The following is a 26,960-nucleotide window of genomic DNA, read 5'->3' on the forward strand; positions in this document are numbered from 1 at the left end:
TAATATTTGTCCCAAATGGAAGATGATAATTGCTTTTACTGAAATAAAGTGTAAAATCTGCGGTAAATTAAGAAATACCGTTGTGACTAGAGAAATATGTATACGTACGTACGGGCTGTAGACAGGGCTCCCTTGTGTTGCATTCCGCTGCTCGTGCCATCTTTTCTTTCTTTCTTTCTTTCTTTCTTGAGGTCCAGGGCTAGCATCAACGTATCAGTGTGCTATGTCTGTAAATTCTCGTTATCTTTGTCCATATGACTAGTGCGGGCAGTTCAAACAGCAAAATAGCATGATCCCTGGACCAATAAATATATCACTGTTTTGTTGAAAGGAAAATAGCATGATCCCCGGATCAATAATAATGAATAAGTTAGGGTACAAAACGAATGAGCAACATGAAGAAAAAACATCTAATTAATTCAAACAACTTCAGTGAGCAAAGACATCACACACAAAAGTGTTAGACAAACAAAACACGTACGGAAGCGCTGTGACGTAGCAGAAAAAATAGTTGTAAGGTAGTAAAGTATGTATCCATATTATTCTCTACAAGTAAAATATTTCATACTTTTTCTTAATTTACTGCAGATTTTACACTTTATTTGAGTAAAAGCGATTATTATCTTCCATTTGGGACAAATAATACAGTGACATTTCGTGGATCAGATTTGTTCACGTAACCCAGGATTGGTTTGGTTAGGTTAGTAACAAAACCATTAATTAATAATGCTATGTGTTTTACGTCCCACTAACTACTCATTTACGGTTTACGGAGACGCCGAGGTGTCGGAATTTAGTCCCGCAGCAGTTCTTTTACGTGCCAGTAAATTACCGACATGAGGCTGATGTATTTGAGCACCTTCAAATACCACCGGACTGAGCCAGGATTGAACCTGCCAAGTTGGGGTCAGAAGGCCAGCGCCTTAACCGTCTGAGCCACTCAGCCCGGCGACAAAACCATTGGACTGGGATCAAGCAAAGCGGGTCTGGGGGCATAAGCCCCCAAGTTACGACTGCGAAGTGGCTGTTAGGCCTCTAGCATTCCTTATGGTGAGAGCAGCGCATTCAAAAAGCTGAAGTAGTTCATCATGCCTGCTTGTGACAAAGCTATTGGTCTGTATTGTACATTGTTTCATTACATATTGCATTTACAGTAGTTGTGTTTTTATTATGCACAGGTTGGTAACAGAATGCATTTCACTTGATTGCTGGGAATGATGTCATATCCGATTGTATCGCAGCCAGTGGAGATGCTACAACACGTTTGAGCAATGAATAATGGCGTGTGATAAATTATGTGAGGTTATAAAAGTAAGTGTACTTCTAGGGAATGGTGGGTGGGTCCCTGGCTGTCACAGTGAATACATCTCTCCTCTACAAGATATTCCACGTAAGATTTGTAACATTTCAAATCACTATGATGCTATAAAACTTTTGCTGCACATACTGAATTTCTACTGTAACATTATTAAACAAACTATAAAAAGTATATCTGAGGATTCCGTGTTGAAGCAAAGGTTTGATTTAGGCTACCCAGTACAATGGTTAATATAAAATACAAAAATAAAACCACAAATGCGGCACCATTCTGCATATTTTAAATCTTGCTTTATGGTTGTTAAAGGCTGCTGTAGGTTAGCATTATGAGAAAGATTTCCTATTTCAAAAAGTATTGAATGCAAATTCCTTGCATAGTAAATACTTTTCGACATACAGTCGAACCTCCCTTCTGCGGACACCGTTGGTTCCGAGGAAAAATATTCGTTACGAGAGGTGTCCGCTAAAACAAGTTTGTAAAAATAATAGAACATTTTAACGGCAAAGAACATCCACCTTAAATATAAGCATACATATTTTTATTATTCTAAGTCATTTCTGTGTTAGTATTTCATAGAGAGTTATTATAAGTGATTTTAAATCATTTACAAACATTACAGCTTCGTGAAGTAATCGTGAAGCTTCGTCTGTGTAAATTTAGCACGTTTTCTTAACTGCGATATTCTCAAAAACGGAATAAAATCTGTTAAATGGTTCCATAGTGTTCTTGCCGTACTCGTGGTCCAGCGTGACACACAAATTCTTTATCTGTTTAAGGATATTTAGTCCCTGCTTCATTGACAGAACTTCTTGTTCTTCTTCCGCCTCACCGTCATTGACACTTTTCGTTCCTGATTCGGGCTCTGTAAAACAATAACGTTTTATTCAAGATGGTCCTTTTGTACGACTAATGAAGGCTGCTGTGGATAGCTAGAAATATTTACGAAGTGCAGTGAATTAAATTAATGCTGAAAATTTGCCTTAAAAGAATTAAAAGCTATCACAAGAAAAAAATGAATGAGGAGTTGAGGTGCAAACAAACATGGACCTTACGATACGTGCAACACACAAATACTGTATAACTTGATAACACTGAAAGCTTAAAGTAAACTGCGTCCTGGAGTCAGGACTGCTAGTCGCCTTCGAGATCGTCACAGCAAGGATTATTCCCTTCTTCGGCTTCAGTATCATAGGTCAATCCAGCTGTCGTTGCTAAAGTCTGAAGTTCATCATATTCATTTCAAAACCTCTACCTCTGCTTGTTCTTCAACTGTAGAATTAGTGATGCCGCATATTGCAAAGAATTTCCTGATTGTGGTTTCGCTGCCTGCATTCTAGGCTGCCTTTGTTCACGAAACTGCATCGCCAACATTGATCTTCTTCATCAAATCAAAAGCTGAGTCTTCTTCATCCGTGTGTGCCACTAACGACCGTGAAACCCTCTTATGATAGTCTAATTTGAATGCTTGAATGATTCCTTGATCCAATGGCTGAAGATGAGAAGGAACAAGAGTTTTACACTTGAACGCCTTATTTCTGGATGACACTTAGCATTATCTAGCAATAAGGTCACGTTATGGTTTCTGGCCTTCATCTTGGAATCCAAAGCTAGGAGCCAATTCTCGAATATTGCTGACGTCATCCATGCCTTTTTATTCGCATGCCATTCAACACCAAGACGATTTAAGTCCATGATTTTAAAGCACCTGGGTCTCAAGGATTTACCGATTATTAGAGGATTTTCCTTTTCACCAAGTGCGTTACAACAAAACATGATAGAGATTTTTTCTTTTGACATTTTCCCTCCCTTGCAACTTTCATTTGGCAAAGTTAGTGACTTCTTCGGGATCGCCCTAAAGAACAGACCAGTTTCATGAACATTCAAAATGTCTTTCAGTTTGCAACTACCGTATTCAAAATGCCTGGTAACCTATATTTCCAATCCGCTACTTCAGTCGCAGACACATCACCACCTTCTCCACAGAATATTTTGAATCTAACGTTATGATGTTTTCTAAAACAATCTAACCAACCATTGCTAGCTATAAAATTCTCAACCTTCAGATTATTTGCGAATTCTCAAGCTTTTTCTTGTAACATTGGTCCACTCGCACACAGTTTCTTCACTCGAGCACACTTGAACCACTCAAGTACCGCAACGTTCACTTTAAAAAAAACTGACTCCCGCTTTCTTTTCACTCAATTACTATTTTCCTCCCACTCGTTTAAAATTTCAGTTCTATTCTTCACATTAGTGTTTATTTGAGTTTTCCCGCAGTTGAATTTTTTGGCAGGCTTTCTCACTGAAAGTCCCTTGTCACTTTCTATAATCACATTTCTTCTTGCCTCGAGATCTAAACACGATCGTCCCTTGTTACTCATGTTTAACAGACAACTGAAATGCTACGGTATTTCTGTCTCGCTAATTAGCGCCTGTACTGTCTTTTCCTTCTCAAGTTGACTACCTGAGCTCGACCTTATCAGCGACAATCCGAGTCATGAATAGAATGATGCAAGAAGGGAAGAAAATCCCGAGGTAACTTGTGAGTCAACAGTCTCCGGCAGCATTTCTGTGCAATTAGAATTCTCGGAATAGGCCTATACACCACTAGGTAGAACTATATTCCGATGTACCTTCTCTCCCCTTGCACTCCAAGTAAAATTGTCCTGCAACGTGTAAAGTGTGGTGAATAAGGGTCTCAGTTAGGGCAGGTTCGACTGTATATGTTTTGAAAGCAACTGAGATGGCAGTCCCTGTCTAGAAAGCCTAGAATAACGGTCGGGAGGATTCGTTGTGCCAACCACACAACACCTCGTTATCTGCAAGCCTTCAAACTGAGCAACTTTGGAAGACGCTCGTTTTCAGACACCCTACCCAGCTCGCTGGAAGGGCAAACTGATGATGATGATGATGATGATGATGATGATGATGATGATGATGACATATATGTAGCATGGTAAATTTTCTCGGAGCTGATTTTAGGTCCATGATGTTGGTATACATTTGATGTGCATTCGTCAATATGAGTGCAATTACTGTCTAATGGCAGGCTCTCCAGAGCTAGGAAAGACTAAGGGGTTTAAGGTGTGGTAGGAGTAATTGTGCTGTGTAAACAAAGCAGAATGAAGCTGTTGGGTCTCTGCTCACCTAACTGAAAGCAGCAGAAGAGTAAAGTAGTTTGACAGTCTTTTGTTGGTAGCGTTTTAATTTATGGTTTCCTCCTTACCCAAAGGCCCTGGGCTTCATTCCTGACCAGGTCAGGGATTTTTACCTGGATCTGAGGGCTCGTTTGAGGTCCACTCAGCCTGTGTGATTACAGTTGAGGAGCTATCTGACGGTGAGATGGCAATCCCTGTCTAGAAAGCCAAGAATAATGGTTGGGAGGATTTGTTATGCCATCCACACGACACTTCGTAATCTGCAAGCCTTCAAGCTGAGCAGTTGCCACTTGGTAGACCAGGGCCCTTCTGTTGCGCCATGGGGTTTGTTTCAGTTGCCCGCGCATGATGAGTTTTTTTTCCGGAAGCATTTCTGCTCTGTTATTGGAATATTTCAGTTCAACATAAGTTTACTGTCAATACATCTGTTAACTGCTGATGTATGCAGTTCTCCACAAATGTGTAACCCATACTCTTACCTACAACTCGACTTGCTAATCCATGAGAATCAGTTTCTGCACATTTCCATGTCTGTGTTATACTAAGTATGATGTTTACACCATCTCTCAACAACACTATTATGCGCTGGGCTAGACATGTACTGAGGATGTAGGATAACAGAGCACCAGTAGATCTATACAAGGGATCTCTTAATGGGAAAAGACCTTCAGGAAGACTCCGAAGCACCTGGAAGAAGGAGATCAACAAGGTATGCCGGACCCTCCAAATTTATCTGGGAAGAGCAGGCTTAAGATCGAAAAGGATGGAAGAGGATTGAGAGATCGGCACGGGAACTTCACACGTCCCTCAGAAGCCTAGTGAGAGAGTGAGCGAGTGAGTGAGTGTGTTATTAGATTTTTACATGGTTTTATATGAACTGATTACACATTAGAAAAATATTTAATAGCTAATATATTAGCATTGACCACAAAGTTGACTAAGATGTAAGTTGTAACCTTTTCACCTGCTAGGAATTTAGATGTATGAGCATTGCAGTCATTTTGGATCTGTAGATAAGTAAGCAGGCAACTCTTTATTCCAGCTTATTGATACAGCATCATATTGTTTCTTCATTATAAACCAGGTACATTCAGTGCTAAGTCTTAAAGCTTCTGCTTGTTGTTTAAAGCTTGCTTGTTGTTTAAAGGGGCCTAACATCGAAGGTCATCGGCCCCTTAAAGTTTCTAATGAACTAAGTGTCTACACAACCTTCTATTTTCAACTAGCACTGTGACTAGTTCTCCAACTCTTAACTTGAAATTGTTAATAACTTATTCCAGCCTTTGTTGGAGTTTGGTAAAGAAGCAGACCTTTGCCAGTTTGGCTATTAGAATTTTAAATATATATTGGGCAAATTTTACCATGCCAATAGAAAAATCGTAGATGCAAAAATCATGATTTTTCTCAAATTGTATGAAATAAACAATTCATCACAATTTTGAAGTGTGGGAATGATATGTTAGCCATGTATTTGATGTCACACATCACATGGTTAATACACCTACATAAAAGAAAGGCTGTCATATTCTATGATGTCAAACATAAATAGCAAAATGTCAAAGTAGACACTGAAAACAGGGTAAAAGCATTTTAAAGCAGTTAAACCTCATATATTTCTCTAAAATAATATTGTGACACCAGAAAGTTGTGCAGAAATACTGATAATCCAACACATTTTCAGAACAGTCCACTTTTTAACAGTTTAATACTTGGAACATTACTAACTACTTATGATTTTTGTATGTAACACTGTCAGAAACAATTTGAGATTAAGAATAGCACTTTTAAACCATTTGGTAAAATGAATTAAATTGTATTATAATACAATACACTGGACGTTTGAATTCTTGAATATTTCTTGTTGAAAATATAATTGCCCAGTTTTTGCCCCCAGTGGTAAATTACACTAGTAACACATTTTCATTTCGTGTGTGAAATTAATTAGGCCTACACCACACAAAGTTTCGTTTTTACACAACGTTTCAGTTCTAATGTTGCATATAGACTAACCACTTGTTCGAACAGTCAGGAGCTTCAAAATATGACAAATATGCATAAAACGGTATCGACAATAGTACCGACAGTATTCAACAAATGCACCTCCAGTTTTCATGGTATTTGTCATGTTTTAGTAGAGTGCATGTTGGAAACAAGGAAAGAAAACACACTCTCTCTTTTACTCACTATGTTGTAATTTTGACAGCGACACCAACCAGTACCAAGGTCACAGCGTGAGCTAACTGAACTCTAATGTAACCCTGTCTCTAACAGTGCTTACTGGTAAACTAGAATCTAACCAGTCACTAACAGTGGCCAACGGAGAACATCATGGGGGTCTATAACCCCATTGGAGGTGTCGTGACCAACAGTAAGATTCATCCGCACCATAAATATAAATTGCCAACTGTTGAGTTTAATAACGTGTGAATTGCTAATTAATAAAATTCATTGTGCTTGTGCAATAGTGAAAATTTGGGCTTTATTTTTGGATATTAATTCCTTGTTTCTCTATATCATACTATTGATGGCAGGTACAATGTCATCGCTCCTCAATTGCCCTGTAAACATGTTTAACATGTGCTCTCATAGTCATTTAGTGCACTACTCTTGAGTAACAGTACAAGAACACTTAGTGATTTTATCTAATAGCATTTAAGAGCCTCTACAAGTGAATTTTCAATGGTCTGCTTCTTTACTGTAACCCCTTTGTTGCCTAGGTCTCTCTGCACTTACCCTGCTGGGCAAGTTCATTATTTTCCTTGGTAACCTGTTTGCCTCCTGTTACTCCAAGCCTATTCATACAAATAGATCATCTGCCAAGTTTATTCTTGACTTAGCTTTTACTTGAACTCGTAACAAATTCCCTCCAGTAGTTATCGTTGTAATAGCATTAGCATCACATCTCTCCCCACACACACACTCAAATCATGTTTCTCAACCTGGCATACGGATGGCCAGTGATTTTACATGGCTGTCAGTATAATGAATGCTTAATGCACCAACTGTGGTGCGGATGAATCTTACTGTTGGTCACGACACCTCCAGTGGGGTTATAGACCCCCATGATGTTCTCCGTTGGCCACTGTTAATGACTGGTTAGATTCTAGTTTACCAGTAAGCACTGTTAGAGACAGGGTTACATTAGAGTTCAGTTAGCTCACGCTGTGACCTTGGTACTGGTTGGTGTCGCTGTCAAAATTACAGCATAGGTGAGTAAAAGAGAGAGTGTGTTTTCTTTCCTAGTTAATCGGTTCCTCTGCTAGGTGGCTCTTCCTCCGTTAATTGAGCTTGGTGCTTATCATCCCACAAGTCGGTTGTCTGGTTTTGGTTCACTACATTTTTAACTTGCACAAACACACTAAAAACGGTTCTTGCAGAATGGGTGAAGGAAGTGCTATCAGTGCTGTATTTATTGCTATACCGGTAGTCCCTGATAAATGTGAAGGCTGCAGTAGCTATTCCTTTTGTATGCTTTCAGTGAAGCAGGCGGATACATTTGATATTTTGTGACCTTGGATGCATTGCATTACTGTACATATATATGTATTAAGTAGGCCTAAATTGCTTTTCCCAATCCGGTAAGAGGTCACCCAGATTCTCAGTGCTAGTCTTATTTTATTCTGCTATAATTTTATGCGTCTCTTCTGCCTTCTAGGCAGTGTTCTCATTTGATTGACAAATGATATAAATTGCAATTCAGATTTAGGCTCATAATTACTATCTCATGGTACCCGTAGGGAAAGTTTTTTTGCGATATACATAGACTGCAACATGTGTAAATTCAGAAAATCTTGTTGAAGGGTGATCATCATAACTCTATGAACATAATGTACTGAAGTGCCTTTCTAACGGATCTTGATTCAGTTTTGCTTTGTATTTATTCCATAAATATTCGGACACCTGTATGGTGCTCTCAGTTGTTACTCTTATGGATTCAAGAGTTCTTTCTGAACCAAAAGTGTTCTTGTTGCTAGTGAGGTTATCTCTCCATTTAATTTTAAGCTTTGATGCCCTATTGAATCTTTATAAAGAGCCCGTGCTTGTTTAGAAGTATTTAGTACATCTGTTAGGTAATTTTATTCCTGATTTAAATTTTCTGTCAGTTCACTGTTTTCAAATCCCTTTGAGTTATCTGTCTAGGACTCTATACACCATTTGCAACAAAATTATTATATAACTGAAAGGCTAGTCTCATGTTCATGCGCTGAAATGAAGTGGGGTCTATATGCAGACTTTAGTTTGTGGCAGACTTTCAAATTTGAAGGTTTATCCATTTCAAAAACCTGTTGATTGAATTTAAAATCCTTAACTCTGTTATTGTAACAGACTTGCTTTTTGTCATAAAAATTATTTCTGATGCACCTAATTATATGTAGGCTACAGCATCTGAAAAGGCCCAAAACTCCTACTTTCATCAAAAGGGTTAGGAATGGATCATGACCTTCGCTCCTTTCTCATTTATTGCTAAACATTTCCACACCTTTTTATTAGACTGACTACCGAGCTCGATAGCTGCAGTCGCTTAAGTGCAGCCAGTATCCAGTATTCGGGAGATAGTGGGTTCGAACCCCACTGTCGGCAGCCCTGAAGATGGTTTTCCGTGATTTCCCATTTTCACACCAAGCAAATGCTGGGACTGCACCTTAATTAAGGCCATGGGCGCTTCCTTCCCACTCCTAGCCCTTTCCTCTCCCATCATCGCTATAAGACCTGTCAGTGTCGGTGCGACGTAAAGCAACTTACAAAAAAATATATGTATATATATATTAGACTGACTTTAGTCTGAGGTGAAACCAATAATTCTAGTGCCAGTTTGTTCAGTTGTAAGACTGTGCATTCAAATTTGTGACAATTTTTGGCTTGCATAAACAGCGACCAGTTGACCCCAGTTATGCAGTAGGGGCAAAAACATGAATACTAACACATGAGTCGAGAGATTTTTCCCCATGTTCTTGGGTGTGTTCTCCAAATTACATGCTCTTCACTTTGGCCAGGGCTCCACAAGCTGTAATTATCTGGTGTTTTGAGCTGTCTGAAAATGGAACTTGCGCAAAACAACGTAAGTGGCTATAAATGCAGTATTTTACTATGGCTAGCAAAATTACAGTGGCATTGTCAAGGTCTTCCTGCCGGGAAATAGGCCAGGTTCCATTTCTTTGCAGTACTTTACTTTCTGTGCTCTGGTTCCACTGTCAGTAGTTTACTATGAACCACACTGTGTAACAACCTCACTTGTGTTGTATTTTGCAGTTTTTGTTTGTTTTAGTGTAGTTTTCTAGTGAGATAATGGCATCAGGTAGTTTTGCAACATACTGATATCTAGATACTAGCTGAAGTACCCGTTGTTGGCAGGATAATTTCTTAGCGTTTGCATGGTTATAGTTTTTGTTTATCCCTCATGTTGTTCCCCAGAGAGGCGCATAGGAGGGCATGCCTCTACCTGACAGCGGCTTGTCGTAACGTACTTGCTTCCTTGCTCTTTGTGGCCCTTTGCAGTTCATATTGTTTTGTATTATTGCTGATTTTGATTTGATCTCTTCTCTCTGGCATAAAAGAAAGCTAAGTATCCTGTTCCGATATTGTAGGCCCTCACATCTAATTTTTTTGCGACTGTGATATTAGGGCATCCAATGTAAAAGGAGTCCTTCTTCCTCCTTTCATTATGTTCCTTCACAATCTTTTCTCATTTCAATCGCTGTCTTTATAAATTTTCTTGCTCATATGCGCTGATGAGGACTTGCTTTTCTTCACCTTAACACAATCATGACAAGTACCACCATGGCCAGTTAAAACGATTGAACAATATTTGACATGGAGTAAGCAACAAAAGTCTAAACTATGAATATCTCTGTTATCACAGCTTTTACAGTAAAATTGTATGAGGCATAAATGATGGGGATATTGTATTCTCTACAACTTCTGTTATGTAGTTTTTGTCAATAGGACCACTAATAACAATTATATTTGAAAATTAAATCTTAGACCTTCCTCTAAACCAGGGCCTCTCAGGGTGCATGCGCGTGGTGCATGCACTGTGCACGGTGCAAAAGACGACTTCGCTTGGTTGACCAGAGTGCAGACCCCCCACTCCTCTCTCCCTACACCTGTCTCCCCGTTCGGCCTGTCTCCGCGTTCCTCACCTTCACTGCTGTTTCTCCCCCACTGCGAAATGTTTATGTGTGGTGAGCGGAGACGCTCAGTTGTATGGGACAAGGTTACCAGTGTTATTAAAAAGTGAATTAGAAATACACATACATGTTTGAGAGGAATGTAAACATAATTTAAAAAAATGCAGAACCCATAACCAAAATGAAAATGCTACAGTACTGGAACAAACCTCATTTGTGGATATAGAATGCTCTTCTTCAAGATGTTTCAACTTCCTTAATTCTTTCTCTCTGACGTCTCCTATGATTTCACAATCATTTTCCGAATGTAGTCTGTTGTAGTGTCTTTCAATAGACGATTTCCTTACGCACGTAATTATCGTCCCACAGATTAAGCATTTGGCGTTATCGTCACGATAGACAAAACAAATACGAAAGTTCCCAGTTCGATTGAAATGGACTTTCGGAAGTCTTTGCTTTCTTCGAAACAGGTTGCTCCATTATTATGTTGTTGTCGTGCGCTTATCTATTTCACTGATAAACACGTCGTCTACCACCAAACACTTTGTCGCTCTCAGCACACTACACCATCTGAGTCAAGCCGAGTTGAGGCGAAGCGTACCGATGCACAGTGCACAGAGCCTATGCACCTCGCTCTGCACGCGTGAGAGTTCGGGCGTTTGAGAGGCCCTGCTCTAAACTACTGTACAATTTCACACAGCATGAATAAAATTATTTATAGCCGGGACTGTATTGCCTTATTCCCCGACTTTGCTGATTTTCATTGAATTCAGTTCAGCCATTTTTTTGTGGCTCGGCATTGGTATGGACTATGCATCAAAAATTTAAATTCATGAATATCTCAGTTATCACAGCTTGTACAGCAAAATAGTATAAGACCTGAGCGATTGTAAATTGTATTATCTATAACTTTTGTTATGTAGTGTTTATTAACAGGACCAATAATAACATAGGTATTTGAGAATTACATTTTAGGCCTTCCCCATAACTACCATGTCACCCAGCCTGAATATAATTATTTATAGCCTAGATTGTAGTGCCTTATTCCCTGACATTGCAAACCAATTTTCATTAAATTCTGTTAATCCATTCTCTTGTGATGCACATACATATAGACAGACAGATGATGTAAAATTAAAAATTGCATTTCCATCTTATTGTGGACACAACCGATTATTTATAGCCTAGATTGTAGTGCCTTATTCCCTGACATTGCAAACCAATTTTCATTAAATTCTGTTAATCCATTCTCTTGTGATGCACATACATATAGACAGACAGATGATGTAAAATTAAAAATTGCATTTCCATCTTATTGTGGACACAACCGATACAGAAATACTATTTTTTAAATTCTGAGCAGTGCACAAACAAAACTCTTTATTTTATATATATACGAGGTGTGTTTTTTAAGTAAGTACCGTTTTGATATAGAAAAAAGTATTGCATTTTTTTTTAAACAATTCATTTTTTAACATGTAAGCCTGTGCCTTAACCCTCGAAGTGGCAGCCATTTATCCTGTTGTGGCAGCGATATTTTACCAGTGTTGCAGACTCTTAGTATAAATTGTGTTAAAAATCGTTGACATGTTATACATACATAAACAGCACACCCTTTTGTCATCAAAAGTAAAAGGAATAAGATGATGATGATACTAAAGCTGTTATTTATCATCCAAAATGTGTAAGACCAAAAAATATATCAAATTTGTTTATATTATTTTTTTTTTTTTTGCAGAAGTTTTGCTATACTTGTTTATATTTAGGTAAATTAAACAAAATTACATATACAAAAGGAGCACCACTTCTGGATACCAGAATGTAGACTTCTTCTTCTTTTCTTGCAAGCACACAACACACAGGTGATTGTTATTCTGTGGCAATTTTTCGAGAGCATGAAAGGGCCTCCTGCATGACCTGTTCGCCTCACAACTGGAATTGGGAACTGTTCATTTAGCAATCCCCTAACTATACTGACCATGAAGTCTCGTCTTGCTAAAGGCTTGTCAGTGTTCTTTATGTAGAGGATGTATGTGTCAAATAATGCCATATCTAGAAGATTTGAAAAAAATTGCTTCCAGTACCTTCCGGTCGGTCTGGAACAAGTGGCATGGTAAATGCACTTATCTTTATTATCTACACCTCCCATGAAGATATTGTACTTATGAATCAGTAGTGGTTTCAACCTTTCATTTCCCTTTTGACTCCTTGCAACATTGTTCTCAGCGTGACATCCAGTTCTGAGGCAATAAACTGGTTTCCGTGTTTTCTTCTCTTTATAACCAAGCAGTAGAACCTCATCTTGCCTAAAGTAAATGGTTTGCCTCGGTTCAAGTTTTGTACCTAAAACAATCTGAGACAGTCCCTTTGAAGATTTATTCACTGTTCCTGTGAGGTATGTATCCCTTCCAAGTAGTTTGTTAGCCAAGGGGACTTTTGTATACCAGTTATCCGTGAATAAATGGTACCCTTTGTCTAATAAGTTGGTTCTTTCTAGCAAAGCCAAAATGACCTTTTGGGTAAATGGATCATTTCCATCGGATAGGAAATCTTTCCCACAATAAAGTTCCACGTGCAAAACATACAAGGTCCTACTGTCACACACTTCAACTTTCTTTTTATGCCAAAGCAAGCATGTCTTTTATTTGGCATGTAATGTATAAACACGCATCGGTTCTTCATGCCTATCGTTGATTCGTCTATGCATATTTCCTGAGTTGGTATGAAATGCCTCTTGAATGATGCATTGATGGCATCTAGGAAAAGGACGTACTTTGAACCAGGGATCATGACCAGGTTGCCCCTTAGGAATATGATGTCCTGAGTTCAAATGTGTCATTGATGATATCAACTGAAATCTCCTTAGTGACATGGTCTCTGCATAAAAGGGTATTTTTTCAAGTGGATCCGTGTCCCAATAATATGTAATATTGTTGCGAAACATCAAGCCCATATTGATAATTATTGCTATAAATTTCTTTATTTCAGCTATAGTGACATCTACCCACCCGTGTATTCTGCTGTGCCTCGGTACTTCACCAGAGCAACGTTTTGCGGCAATTTTTTCACTAGCATAAATATTTGTCTGCCTTTCAAGTTCCACACAGCTGGAGTAAAAAACAAATAAAAGTAATCTATAGGGTGCAAATTTCTTTGTGGACAGTTTTTTTTATACCTGCACTTGCTTCTCTCACCTAGAATTCTGGGTTCTTTGGAGGTTCAGGGGTATAAACTCTGACCCAAACTGGAGACACATTAGAAGGAGCAGGAGAAGAACTTCTGCTTGCACTTGCTGAACTTATATTACCTAGGCCTACTGTTGGAACATCATCTTCCACATTTTCTTCATCTTCACTATCAGACGTGTTACAGTTTGATGGCACATATTCTTCACCACTTCCTGATGAAAAATCTTCCAACTGCACTTCACTGTCCTTGTCAGTTTCAAAATCTGATCCCTCACCATCATTGAAATCAGCCTTGAGAATTTCTCGAATATCACTGGAACGATCCAGAAAATTATTTGCCATAATAAGGGTATTTACACATTCATAGATCAATTATGACAATATTTAGAGGCACAAACACAACGCGGAACATTACTCCTGACGTCAACAATATCTCTCTAACGACTAACACAAAATTTATCTCGTTAGCCAGCAATTCATTCCGCCAGAAAAACGAGGAATTGATTGTAGGGTTGGGCAGACCGGAACATTCAGTTGTTCCGCAACATTAGGAGCTTGAGGCGAAGCGTTTCGGTACAGAGTGCCGGGACACGGGACACAGAATTGTAAATGCGTCGTAGAAAGAACTTCGAGAGGCAACATGACATGCTCCGCATCAGCTGGAATGTGCCTGTACCGAACGTGCTGTGTCAAGGCCGCACTAGATTAGTTGGCCTTGGCTGTGTCCGACTGTCGATACCGGCTGTGTGCCGCCCTGTGCTGGAGTGTAAACATTTTTTCATCCAGTTATATCTTTAATTCCAAAGCGATGACCTATATTTTTCTTGGGCTTAAAAGTTTCCTTAAAGTCCAAATTAATTTTTAACGTCAATCCCTGAGAAAGTGTTGAAGGAAATTTTTGAGATATTAAAGAAGGTAAATGGAAGTTGAGAGGGAAGGAATTTGAAGTGCAAAGAGCATAACAGCACAAAAGTAATTAAACCGTACGAAAGATGGGTAAACTTTGCATAATGTCACATCAAAGTCCTGTTCAGGACTTTTTTACTAGAAGAAAACCGGACAGAGTGAAATGCAATTTGTTCTATTTTGTCTGCAAAAGGACCTTCAACCGGCACAATGACAAGACATTTCAAACTTAAACATCCCACAGTTTTTATTTTCGTGTTCCGCTTGTATATTGTGTACGTGAATAGAGCACTGACGAATGTTTCTTCAACTGCGCGACTGTACTTTTAATTGGTGAAAATAACATTGTGACATTTGTAAACACCTGCACTGCCAGTGTATAATCATGACAGGTGTGTTTCAGAATGAATGAAAACTTTCTTATCCTAAAAAGAAAATTTAGACATGATTTTTTGGGTGAGTATTTCATTCAGAGTTCCGACTGCTTTCTCACGTGCCCTGAAGTTTTATCCTGGCCCTAATTACTCACAATACAGGCCAATACATTCAACTGGTGAAAATATTCTTGAATTAGTTACTTTTAAACACCTGCACTGCCATTGTAACCGTGTTATGTGTATTTCATATTGACCAGAAAAATCTTAACCTAAAAGCAGCCTTTAAATGTGATTATTGGGCGCGAATTTCAGTGTTCCAACTGTTCGTTCACGTTCCGGTCAGCTTATGCTGGACACGGCCATAACTACACACAGGTATTCACCACACAGCACGTTCTGTACAGGCACATTCCCGTTGGCGTGTAGCATGTAATGTTGCCTCTCAAAATTCTCTCTACTGCGCAGTTACAGTCCCGTGCGCCCACTGCACAGTTCAGCTAGTAGGCGAAGGGCAGTGCATAGTGGCACTTCTGAGGGGACAGCGAGTCAGTGTCTCCGTCTTGCTTGAGAATGTTTCGGAACAATTGACATTCGGTGTTCTGGAACAGCGGAACATAACTGTGCACCGGCACAGTGTGCCGAAACAGGGGCATAGTACCCAACCCTAATTGATTGAGTATTGCCGACATGAGTGCATATCAACATTTCAGATTGATATCAGAAAGAAAACTGGCGACTAAATATAGCTGGCTCAGCTGAGACATACGTGTGACCGACCGCTGAGTATGTAGCAGCTAGCACAAGACAACGGGATTATGACACTACTGTGGCAACAATTTACACTAGATGAGTGCAACATGCTATTATACAAACTATTTCATGAATATGACCGAACATTTCTCCTTCGATTGATTCGTAAGTAGCACATTACGATAAATAATTTGATTATCGAAATGAAATAAAGAGCATGTCAAAACGCCTGATATCAGGCATTTGTCACTTGGAGGGTTAAACTACTTCCCAACGTTAATTCCAGGCATATTAAGGCACTTGTTACATCGTGAAGCCAGCTTCTGAATTTCAACCCCATAGTAATACGCTGCCTTATGTGCCAGTCACTGCCACACGGTCCTTTTAGGTCATCATCGTCGTCGTGGCGTTGACTTCCTAAATGCTCTTTTTTCATGCGCAGAGACAAGTGGAGTCACTAGACACTAGGTCACGACTATTTGGAGGATGATAAAATTGTCCCCAACCAAATGAAGCAATGGGGTTTCTGGTTCGATTAGTTGTGTGAGGTGTGAGATCGCACATTGTCGTGAAGCAAAATAATCCCGCTTGTGAGCATGACAAGCTTTTTGTTTTGGATTGCGTGAGCACAACTTCCGATAATCTAAGCATACTGACACAATTTCATAAAGAACACTCCTTGAAATTTCAGGCAACTCGTAACTTAATGACAAAATCTTAAAGCATCTGTTTTCTCAAACCTATGCGTCAAATTTTTGCACGAAGTCTTCAGTATTGACTGCGTTTCTCATCGTGGACATTAGTACGGCCTTCTTTAAATGCTCTAACCCATTTTCTTACCATTCCTTTTCTCATATTGTGTTATCCATACACTTCACTAATCTGCCGATGAATTTCAACTGCTTTCATGCCTTTTCCATTTAAAAATTGAATCACAGTGCGTACTTCACACTCATTTAAAGTTAAAAATTTCATGATTATTCCGTATTGAACAGAGAAATATACAATATTAAATAGAAGGAAGGATCCACTTTCAATACTCCGTTGTTAAGTTGAACCAAATAGAAGTTACAACCTGTTCATTTGGGACTGGTTTCAACACATTTGAAGCGTCATCATCAGCCAATTAGCGAAGCAGTGCAAAAATTAAGTCATAAAGATCTAAAAACAACTAACACAATGATCACGGGCAAAAAATTAACACTATTTTATGCCGAAGCAATTCCAGTAGATGTTCATAACACATTGATCACAGTCACAGTTTTTAGATCTTTAGATCTTTATGACTTAATTTTTGCACTGCTTAGCTAATTGGCTGATGATGACACTTCAAATGTGTTGAAACTTGGTCCCAAATGAACAGGTTGTAACTTCTATTTGGTTCAACTTTACAATGGAGTATTGAAAGGTGGATCCTTCCTTCTATTTGATATTGTATACTTCACACTCGGCGTGACCGTTAATTGTCAGAGGCATTTTCAATACGCACGAACAAATGTAAATACAGGTGAATGCTTCCATAATGGCGTTTATGGCTAGCCTGCAGATGTACCTGATGAGCGCACATGCTCTGAACGACGATCGAAGTGCTGCAGCAGCCAGATTTTAAAACGGTACTTACTTTAAAAACATGCTTCGTAGATATGATGCCAATCACAGTCTTCTCATGAAAAAAGAATGGTCCGTACACTTTTACGGAACTTAGTGCAAAAAGCATATTCAGTTTTGGTGAATCCTGGGTATGTTCCAGGCAGTCCGTCGGTTTCTTTATGTCCCATATCCTCACATTGTGCCACTTCACTGTACCACTAAGGTGAAAGGTTGCCTCATCACTGAACACAAGCTTATTAAGAAAACTATTGTCTTCCTGAGTCCTATTCATTATGTCTACACAGAACTCGTACCGTTTCTGCTTGTTACAAGCAGTCAACGCCTGACCCAGTTTTATACCTGAACCCCTTACACTGCAGTTGTCTTAAAATTCTCCATACTGTAGATTGTGGAATGGCCAGCTCCAAACTTGCTCTATTTGTAGACTTCTTTGGACTTCATGCATACATTCCTCTCACGGCTTCCACAACTCATCTGCTACACAAGGGCTTCCGAGTCCTTAATCTCGAAGTGGCGCGCAACCTGTTTTCACTAATCGATCATACCCTGCTTTGATAGTTTCCACCTGTGGCGGAGATTTCTTATACTCGGCTCTGAAACGCCTTTGTATGATAATTTGCAATTTCATTTTATGCAATCACAGGCAACACTGCGCACACTGCGTACTGTTATACACCTCCAGGGTGTTTACATCACGTTTCCCTCCAGATGAATGAGGAGAGTGCATGGAGTGAAGTCTGTAGGCTAGGTCAAAACTTGGTGATATGGCACTAGGTTTGACATGCGTCTGAATAAATTTCAATCAGTAGTTTAGAAATTATTCATTGCTACTTTCAGGTAACTTGGGAATTTTCTAAGAAATTACATGTGGTGAATTCTTTAACATTAATGCTTACTTTAGATTATAGTGTAGTCATTTCATCTAGAATTATATTTTGTTTTTCTTCTTTTCCATTGAATTCTAAAATTTAATATAATCCAATAAATAACATTGTCTCCATTAATGTTTATGTTTCTCTAATCTTTAACTTAAGAACAAAAGACACACAAAATAACAGTTAACTAAAAGGGACAGTGATATGACATAAACAAACAATAAAATATTGCATCATATCTTGTTTTTATCGGCTTAGCAATACACTTCCACTTCACTGCACACTGCTTGTTCTATTGTTTATATATATTTTTTTTTATTTTATTAAGTTTAGAGTCACTTTAACCCTAAGGTCTTATCATGACTTCTAGTTGTAGAATTTACATTAAATTACAGTAGAGTGAAGAATGAGAGGAATATAAAAGATTTCGGTATTTTAAACTGAACCGTTAAACTGTTGAATACAGACCATTGTCTTTTGAAAAACTTGATAATTTGTTTGCACACTGAAGGAGATGAGAGTGCCTCCTTAATATCCGTAGGTATACTGTGGTACTGCCGCCATTTGTCGTACAGTGAACAGTCTCTAATGATGTGCTTCACAGTCAACACACTATTGCGTTGTACAGGTGGGAGGTAATTTCTTCTCAAGGAGGTCGCTGTGGCTTATCTTGGAGTGGCTGATCTGTATTTTAGATATTAGGATTTGATCTTGCCTGTGAAGGTTGTAAAGATAGTGTTGTACTGTAGATTCCGTTGTTACTTCATGGAGTTTGGTGTTTGAAGTTTGAGGCCATTTCATCTTCCACTGTTGGTATAATTTCGTTTTAGCATAGGCAATAATGTCAGTGTGAGGGGTAGCTATTGTTAGATCGCCTAGCAGGGGGTATGTAGCGTCTTTTCCTGCCTGATCAACAGATTTGTTGTCTTGGTCAGCAGTATGTAAAGATTGTTGGTTACAAGGATAATGTCCAGATAGGGGATGTGAGTAACACTAAAGAAGTATTAAAATTTACCTATGATAACAAAGACATTTACAGTAAGATACAAAAGTTGAAAACTAGAAAAGCAGCTGGAATTGATAAGATTTCTGGGGATATACTAAAGGCAATGGGTTGGGATATAGTACCATATCTGAAATACTTAATTGATTATTGTTTGGTTGAAGGAGCTATACCAAATGAATGGAGAGTTGCTATAGTAGCCCCTGTGTATAAAGGAAAGGGTGATAGACATAAAGCTGAAAATTACAGGCCAGTCAGTTTGACATGCATTGTATGTAAGCTTTGGGAAAGCATTCTTTCTAATTATATTAGACATGTTTGCGAAATTAATAACTGGTTTGACAGAAGGCACTTCGGGTTTAGGAAAGGTTATTCGACTGAAGCTCAGCTTGTAGAATTTCAGCAAGATATAGCAGATATCCTGGATTGAGGAGGTCAAATGGACTGTATTGCGATTGACCTATCTAAGGCATTTGATAGGGTAGATCATGGAAGACTACTGGCAAAAATGAGTGCAATTGGACTAGAAAAAAGAGTCATTGAATGGGTGGCTATATTTCTAGAAAATAGAACTCAGAGAATTAGAGTAGGCGAAGCTTTATCTGACCCTGTAATAATTAAGAGGGGAATTCCTCAAGGCAGTATTATTGGACCTTTATGTTTTCTTATATACGGTATATCAATGATGTGTGTAAAGAAGTGGAATCAGAGATCAGGCTGTTTGCAGATGATGTTATTCTGTATAGAGTAATAAATAAGTTACAAGATTGTGAGCGGCTGCAGGGTGACCTCGTTAGTGTTGTGAGATGGGCGGTGGACAATGGTATGATGATAAACAGGGTTAAAAGTCAGGTTGTGAGTTTCACAAATAGGAAAAGTCCTTTCAGTTTTAATTACTGCGTTGATGGGGTGAAAGTTCCTTTTTGGGGATCATTGTAACTACCTAGGTGTTAATATAAGAAAAGACCTTCGTTGGGGTAATCACTATGATTGTTAATAAAGGATACAGAACCCAACTAGAGTATGGTTCCAGTGTATGGGACCCTCACCAGGATTACTTGAATCAAGAACTGGAAAAAATCCAAAGAAAAGCAGCTCGATTTGTTTTGAGTGATTTCCGACAACACTATACAAAAATGTTGCGAAGTTTGGGCTGGGAAGATTTGGGAGAAAGGAGACGAGCTGCTCGATTAAATGGTATGTTCCAAGCTGTCAGAGGAGAGATGGCGTGGGAGGACATCAGTAGGCGAGTAAGTTTGAGTGGTGTCTTTAAAAGTTGGATGGATCACAATATGAAGATAAAGTTGGAATTCAAGATGACAAATTGGGACAAATATTTGTTTATAGGAAGGGGAGTTAGGGATTGGAATAACTTACCAAGGGAAATGTTCAATAATTTTCCAATTTCTTTGCGATCATTTAAGAAAAGGCTAGGAAAACAACAGATAGGGAATCTGCCACCTGGGCGACTGCCCTAAATGCAGATCAGTAGTGATTGATTGATTTTCTTGTACAAGAATTTGTTTCGATGGACTTTCTATTGCCTGTAAAGCACTTTTTGAATCGGAAAATATCACGGAGCTATTGCAGGTGCTGGTTTTCAAAATATGTAACATAGCCTGCTTTATTGCATGCAGCTCATTAGAGAAGACTGTATAGTAGTCAGGCATTCGGTATAGCATGGTACGTTCAGGATATATAATCCCACATCCATTTCTTTCCTCACATTTTGATCTGTCGGTATAGATTGCAGTGTGCCTTGGGTATTTATTAGAAATTTCAAGAAATAATTGATGGTAGTGAGATCTGTCAATTTTGTCTTTGACACTGGAATTTATTTCAAAGTTAATTGTTGGAAGGGTAATAGTCTATGGTGGGACATCAAGAGAGTGGTCTGAGAGGAGTATAGGAGGGATATTTAAATTTAATTCTTCAAGTAACTTAGCTATTCTGGCATTGAGGGGCTGTGGTTGTGAACCTGATTTAATGTGTGTACCTTTGTTTGTTAGGAAAAGCATACAACTTAATTCTTGATTCATTCATAGTTGCTACCTTGAGTGCGTAAGAGAAAGTTCTCTACATCTAATTGCGAGTGGTGATTCCGAATTTTACTGTTGGTACTACACACGCCGGCAGATGACGTTCACCAGGCATTCGCCATACTCACATCCTGCCATCGGATCGCCACATTGTGTACCGTGATTTGTCACTCCACACAACATTTTTCCGCTGTTCAATCGTCCAATGTTTACGCTCCTTACACCAAGCGAGGCGTCATTTGGCATTGACTTGCATGATGTGTGGCTTTAAGATGCCTGCCTTTTACACTTGACGACCCTCTTCAACTGTCGGCGGTTTTTCAGTCAACAGACGAGGTTGGCCTGAACGCTTTCATGCTGTATGTGTCCCTTCACGTTTCTACTTCACTATCACTTCAGAAACTGTAGACCTAGGGATGTTTAAGGAGTGTGGAAATCTCGCATACAGACTTCTGACACAAGTGACACCCAATCACCTGACCACGTTCAAAGTCCATGAGTTCTGCGGAGTGCCCCATTCTGCTCTCTCACAATGTCGAATGACTACTGAGGTCACTGCTATGGAGTACCTGGCAGTAGGTGGCAGCACAATGCACCTAAGATGAAAAACATATGTTTTTGGGGGTGTCCGGATACTTTTGATCACATAGTGTAGCTTGTGGTAGGTATAATAAAACTGCGACTGGTTCTAAATCAGTAATTGAAGGAACCTCTTGATGGTGTAAATTATTCTTAACATAGGTAGCTACGCCTCCACTTGCATGATTTGGATTAATTCGGTTTTTGTAATGTACGTTGAACTGTCTTAAATGGGAAATTAAGTTGTCTTGAAAGTTAATTTCTTGTAGACAGACAACTGAAGGCTGATGTTTATTTAGTAGAAGTTGTAAATACTCTCGCTGTGATCAAAAACTGTTGAGGTTCCATTGAAGCAATGTTATGGTCATAAGATTCACAAACAGGTGTAGTGGGAATGTCATCATCATTATGTGAGCAAAGTAGTCATCGCTGGAGTAATCTGGAACTCAACTGTTAATTGCTTCATCTCGGTTTTCACTGCTGGCCTTAAGCAGTTTCCTGACTGTTCGAGTACTCCTGTTCTTTATGAATTTTTCAGTGTAGTATGGATATAGTTTTTGAAGGGCTTGGGCTAAACCCTCCAGATCTTGGGTGTAATTGGAAGCTATTGTTGTTATGCCATTAACTCCAATTCTGTTTTCAAAATAAGATTGGAGTTGTAGGTAACTGAGGGGAAAGGACTGAGGATTGGCTTCTAGAACTTGCTTAATTGGCTTAAGCATATCACTAATAGTTGTGCTTTGGTTTCTTATTGTAAGTTTGTTTTGTGTTTTCCTGCCTGTTCACTTGTTGTAGGTTCAGTTGTTAGGGGAGGTTTCTTAAAATCAAGGTCTTTTCTGTCTGTAGTTTCATTGCTATATAGTGATATTGGCCTCTTTGATCCAGCAAGATGAACACGAGTTTTGAGGAAATTTCAAATATAGAGGTTTGAGTCGTTTCGACTGAGGATAAAGGACCACAGTTTTGGTTTTGGGAACACTGAAGAGCTGTAGATGTAGCATTTGTCTGTAGAGTAGTTTGTGAGGTAGTACAGGTAATATTTTCTTTGACAGTTTGTTTTCATTTTTTGTGTATCCTCATCTAGTTGAAATTCCGTTAGATTGATCTTACCATGAGAATGACTGTTTTGATTGAGTGAGGAATCTTCATTTATTATTTCATCATTATCAGGACAGTTTCTAGCTACGTGCCCCTCAGTTTTACAAAGCAAGCAGGTGGGTTTGTCAGAGGGTAAATAAATCCAGTAATTGGTACCCTCATATTCAGTTGGGAGTGAGTCGAACATAAATCTGTCTCCGAAAACTGAGAATGTGAGAAAATCCAGGGATTGTTAGACCTGTTCTAATAGGTGATATCTTTGACATTGGTTTAATGCCGAGTTTGAGAAATTCGTCTTCAATAACAATATTGGGTATCGCAGGGCAACCATTAGATAGAATAACTCGTTTGTTTTTAGTTAGTAGAGGTCTTATTTTAAAGGAAACACTATTTATGAGAATCTTGGGGTGTTTTGAAATGAATTCTTCAACACACTTCTGACTTGCAAGGAAGATACATATTCTTCCATTAATTTTTTTTTTCTAGTTGCTTTACGTCGCACCGACAAGATAGGTCTTATGACGACGATGGGACAGGGAAGGGCTGGGAGTGGGAAGAGTGGGAAGGAAGCGGCCGTGGCCTTAATTAAGGTACAGCCCCAGCATTTGCCTGGTGTGAAAATGGGAAACCACGGAAAACCATCTTCAGGGCTGCCGACAGTGGGGTTCGAACCTACTCTCCCGAATACTGGATACTGGCCGCACTTAAGCGACTGCAGCTATCGAGCTCGGTCCATTATCAGACCACTGTGTTTTCATGACTTTTTTTAAATTTTCTATGAACTATCAGATAGATTGTGCAACTCGCAATTTGATTGATGATGACCTTAAAAAGTAGGACGAAACTAGTTTCAATAAATGTTTATTTTGTAATGTAACCCACATTACTTGATTTTGTATCGAAAAGATGGAAATATTGTACTCTTAATTTTTAATTTCATTGTACTATGAGACAACTGCTTAACTATAGTGTGCTCTCCGCTGTACTATAGGGCCAACAAGTGCATCATTACTGAACACTTAGTATGCTGCCAGGCTAAGTAGCTCAGGCAGTAGAGCTCTGGCCTACGAAGCTCAAGTTGTCAGCTTTGATCCCAACTCAGTCTGGTAGGATTTGAAGGTGCTCGAATACATCAGCCTTGTGTTGGTAGATTTACTGGCACGTAAAGGAATTCCTGCAGGACAGCATTCTGGCACCTCTGAGTCTGTGAGTGGGCTTATTATTATGTTATTATTATGTAGCATGCCAGTAGCAAAGTTTTGATCTGTGTGTTTCACAGTCTTTAATGGTACCATGAAAATTCACCTAAAGAGAAATACCATAATGTCTTTAAGTATGATAAACCTTCCTTCCCAAAATATCTAAGCAGAGTTATGGCAGCTGGGCGAGAAGCCCCAAGAAACTATACACAATCGGTGAAACATCTGAGACAGGCTAAAGGCAAGGTAGGAATGAGGGGGAGGGGGCTGTGGATTGAGGATAGGTAAGCAAAAATACAGGGTTGAGAGGCATGAGAATTTGAGGTATATCAAAGGGGGCAGATTGAAAGTTGCAAGTGACCAATTTTTTAAGGTCAACAAATTGTAATAGCTATATAAATAAGGTTCCAAGTTAGCAGATATTCTAAAGGCTAATGCCTTGTCAATGCAACCACTCTTTTCCTTTCATTGGCTGTTCGTTTCAGTTTCATGTAATTGACACAACCTAACCTCTTCTTGATGTTGTCCAAATACTTCATCCTAGGTCTTCCTCTGCCTTTCTTTCCCAGCACTTTCCCTTCAAGTATGTTAGTGATGAAAGTATTGTGTCTGATGACATGTCCAATAAATTTTAATTTCCTGTTCTCCATTTCGTTTAAAAATCTTATCTCTTCTTTAACGTCCCTTAAGATTTCCAGGTTGGTTTTTCTTTCCGTCCAGCTCATTCTGGTCATTTTCCTCCATATCCACATTTCAGCAGCTTCAAGTCGATTACTTTCTAATGTACCCAGAGTCCAACTCTCACTTCCATACTGAAGTGTACTCCATACAAATGATTTTGCAAAGGATTTTCTGACATCTATATTCATGTGTGTGCTGGTTAAAATGTTTTTCTTGCTCATAAATGCCTGTTTTGCCAATGCTATTCTTCTCTTTACTTTCAGGAAGCATCTATTATCCTCTGTTATCATACTACCAAGATAACAGAATTGTTTGACCTGATCAATTCTGACGTCATCAATTTTGATATTGGTTTTAATTTCTTCCATATTTTTCCGTACTGCCATTACTTTTGTTTTCCGTTTGTTTACTTTTAATTTCCATAGTTTGAGAGTGCCTGAGAGGACTTTTCAGCATTCTATTAAATTTTTTTTTTCTGAGTCTGCAATTAATACGTTGTCATCTGCAAATCTGATACAATGTATCCTTTCACCATTGATTTTTATTCCCTTTGTCTTCTCCTTCATGATCTGAATAACTTCCTCAATGAACATATTAAATAAATATGGTGATAAGGGACAACCTTGTCTAACTCCTTTCCTAATCCTGGCCTTTTCTTCTACCTGATTGATGATTATTTTTTTGCTTTGGTTCAGATACAGTTGATTAATCATTCTTCTATCCTTCCAGTCCAGTCCTATTTTCCTCATAGTTCTAAACAGTAGTTCCCAGTTCACATTGTCAAAAGCTTTTTCTAAGTCAATGCAGGTAAGATAAGTCATTCTATTCATTTCCATCCTTCTCTCCAATAACATGCGTAAGGCCAGAATTGCTTCTCTTGTTCCTCTGCCTTCTCTAAATCCAAATTGGTCTTCTCCAACATACTTATCTACTTTTCCTTGTATTCTGTTCTTAACTATGTGAAGGAGTTTACAAAGGTGAAAAAATGAGAGTATCCTCCTAATTCAATACAATAAATATTCCGTCATTAGACGGACTAAACAAATTCAAACATGTTTCGGCTCGTTTGAGCCATCTTCAGTGAAAAATGAGGGGAGTTTGAAATAATGTACATAATATAAGTTAAAAAAATGCTAAAAAACACAATGAAGGAGCAAATGAAAAAACAAACAAAAGAGAGCCTAGACGCAAACAAAATTAGCACAAATATACAATATTTACATCAATATGCGGAGCAAAAAACAACTCACTGCGACAAAATTCAGTGAAAAGGTGTTAATTTAAAATAATAATTGAAACTAAAAACTGTGTTAACCTAAGAAAACAAAGGAATGAAAAAACAAATGATACAGATGGAAATGAACAATAGTAGCACATGGTGAGGTTGTGGACCTCATAGTTTACAAAATATTGTTTAATAACAATAACAAAACAGGTTGAAATCACTGTCGAAAATCATCCTTGTAGAAACCCATCACATTAAATTGGTCAGGAGGGGAGCGGGAGCAAACATTTTTGAGAAACCAAGCCTGATATAATGTGCAGGCGAAAAGCCTGTGACAAGGAAAAAACACCAATGAAATATAAAGCTTTAGAAACAGCAGCATTCTCAATGTCTTCTCATCTAGCGGTCCCTTTCTTGATTATTGTTTCATAATGTTGGCTGGTGTCTTGCCTTATTATAAAGGGTCGGAAGGGCCGCGATATAAAATTGAGAAGGTGTGTTAGGTAGAAGACAGATGCATAGTAAACTGTAAGTGATCTAGTGGAAACCGTCAATGAAGTTCTAATCTGTAATGGAAAAATGAGGTTGTGTGAGAAACGTGGGGTGATAAGCAAAAAGTGTAGAATGGGTGTAAAGAAAGCTTAAACTTACGGTGTTTAGCAGGTGGTTGTCCTCTCAAATGGCCTGGCCTTCTCAAAGTAACGGTCTCGTTCGCGTGATCGAGTCTACTGTTGGTTCGACTGCCCTCCTCACACCAGCCCTGGACCACCCCTTCCCCCTCCGTTCCTTCCATCCTAGCAAACACAGTTGAACCAATAATAGACT

General features: G+C 38.8%; 1 protein-coding gene across 3 annotated transcripts in view; it reads left to right on the forward strand.

Annotated features, from left to right (window-relative positions):
* The window catches only part of LOC136885407 (zinc finger Ran-binding domain-containing protein 2), a 54,868-nt gene that overhangs the window by 5,623 nt on the left and 22,285 nt on the right, over positions 1 to 26,960 (forward strand). The window contains exon 2 of one of the 3 annotated variants that reach the window (XM_067157937.2): positions 24,022 to 24,557. The exons of the other annotated variants lie outside the window; for them this stretch is intronic. The gene's annotated coding sequence lies outside the window, so the exon portion shown is untranslated. Of the gene's footprint in view, positions 1 to 24,021; positions 24,558 to 26,960 lie in introns of those variants that run through there. 3 annotated transcript variants of the gene reach the window in all.

The sequence above is a fragment of the Anabrus simplex genome, chromosome 1 (assembly GCF_040414725.1).
Source record: "Anabrus simplex isolate iqAnaSimp1 chromosome 1, ASM4041472v1, whole genome shotgun sequence".
Taxonomy (NCBI): domain Eukaryota; kingdom Metazoa; phylum Arthropoda; class Insecta; order Orthoptera; family Tettigoniidae; genus Anabrus; species Anabrus simplex.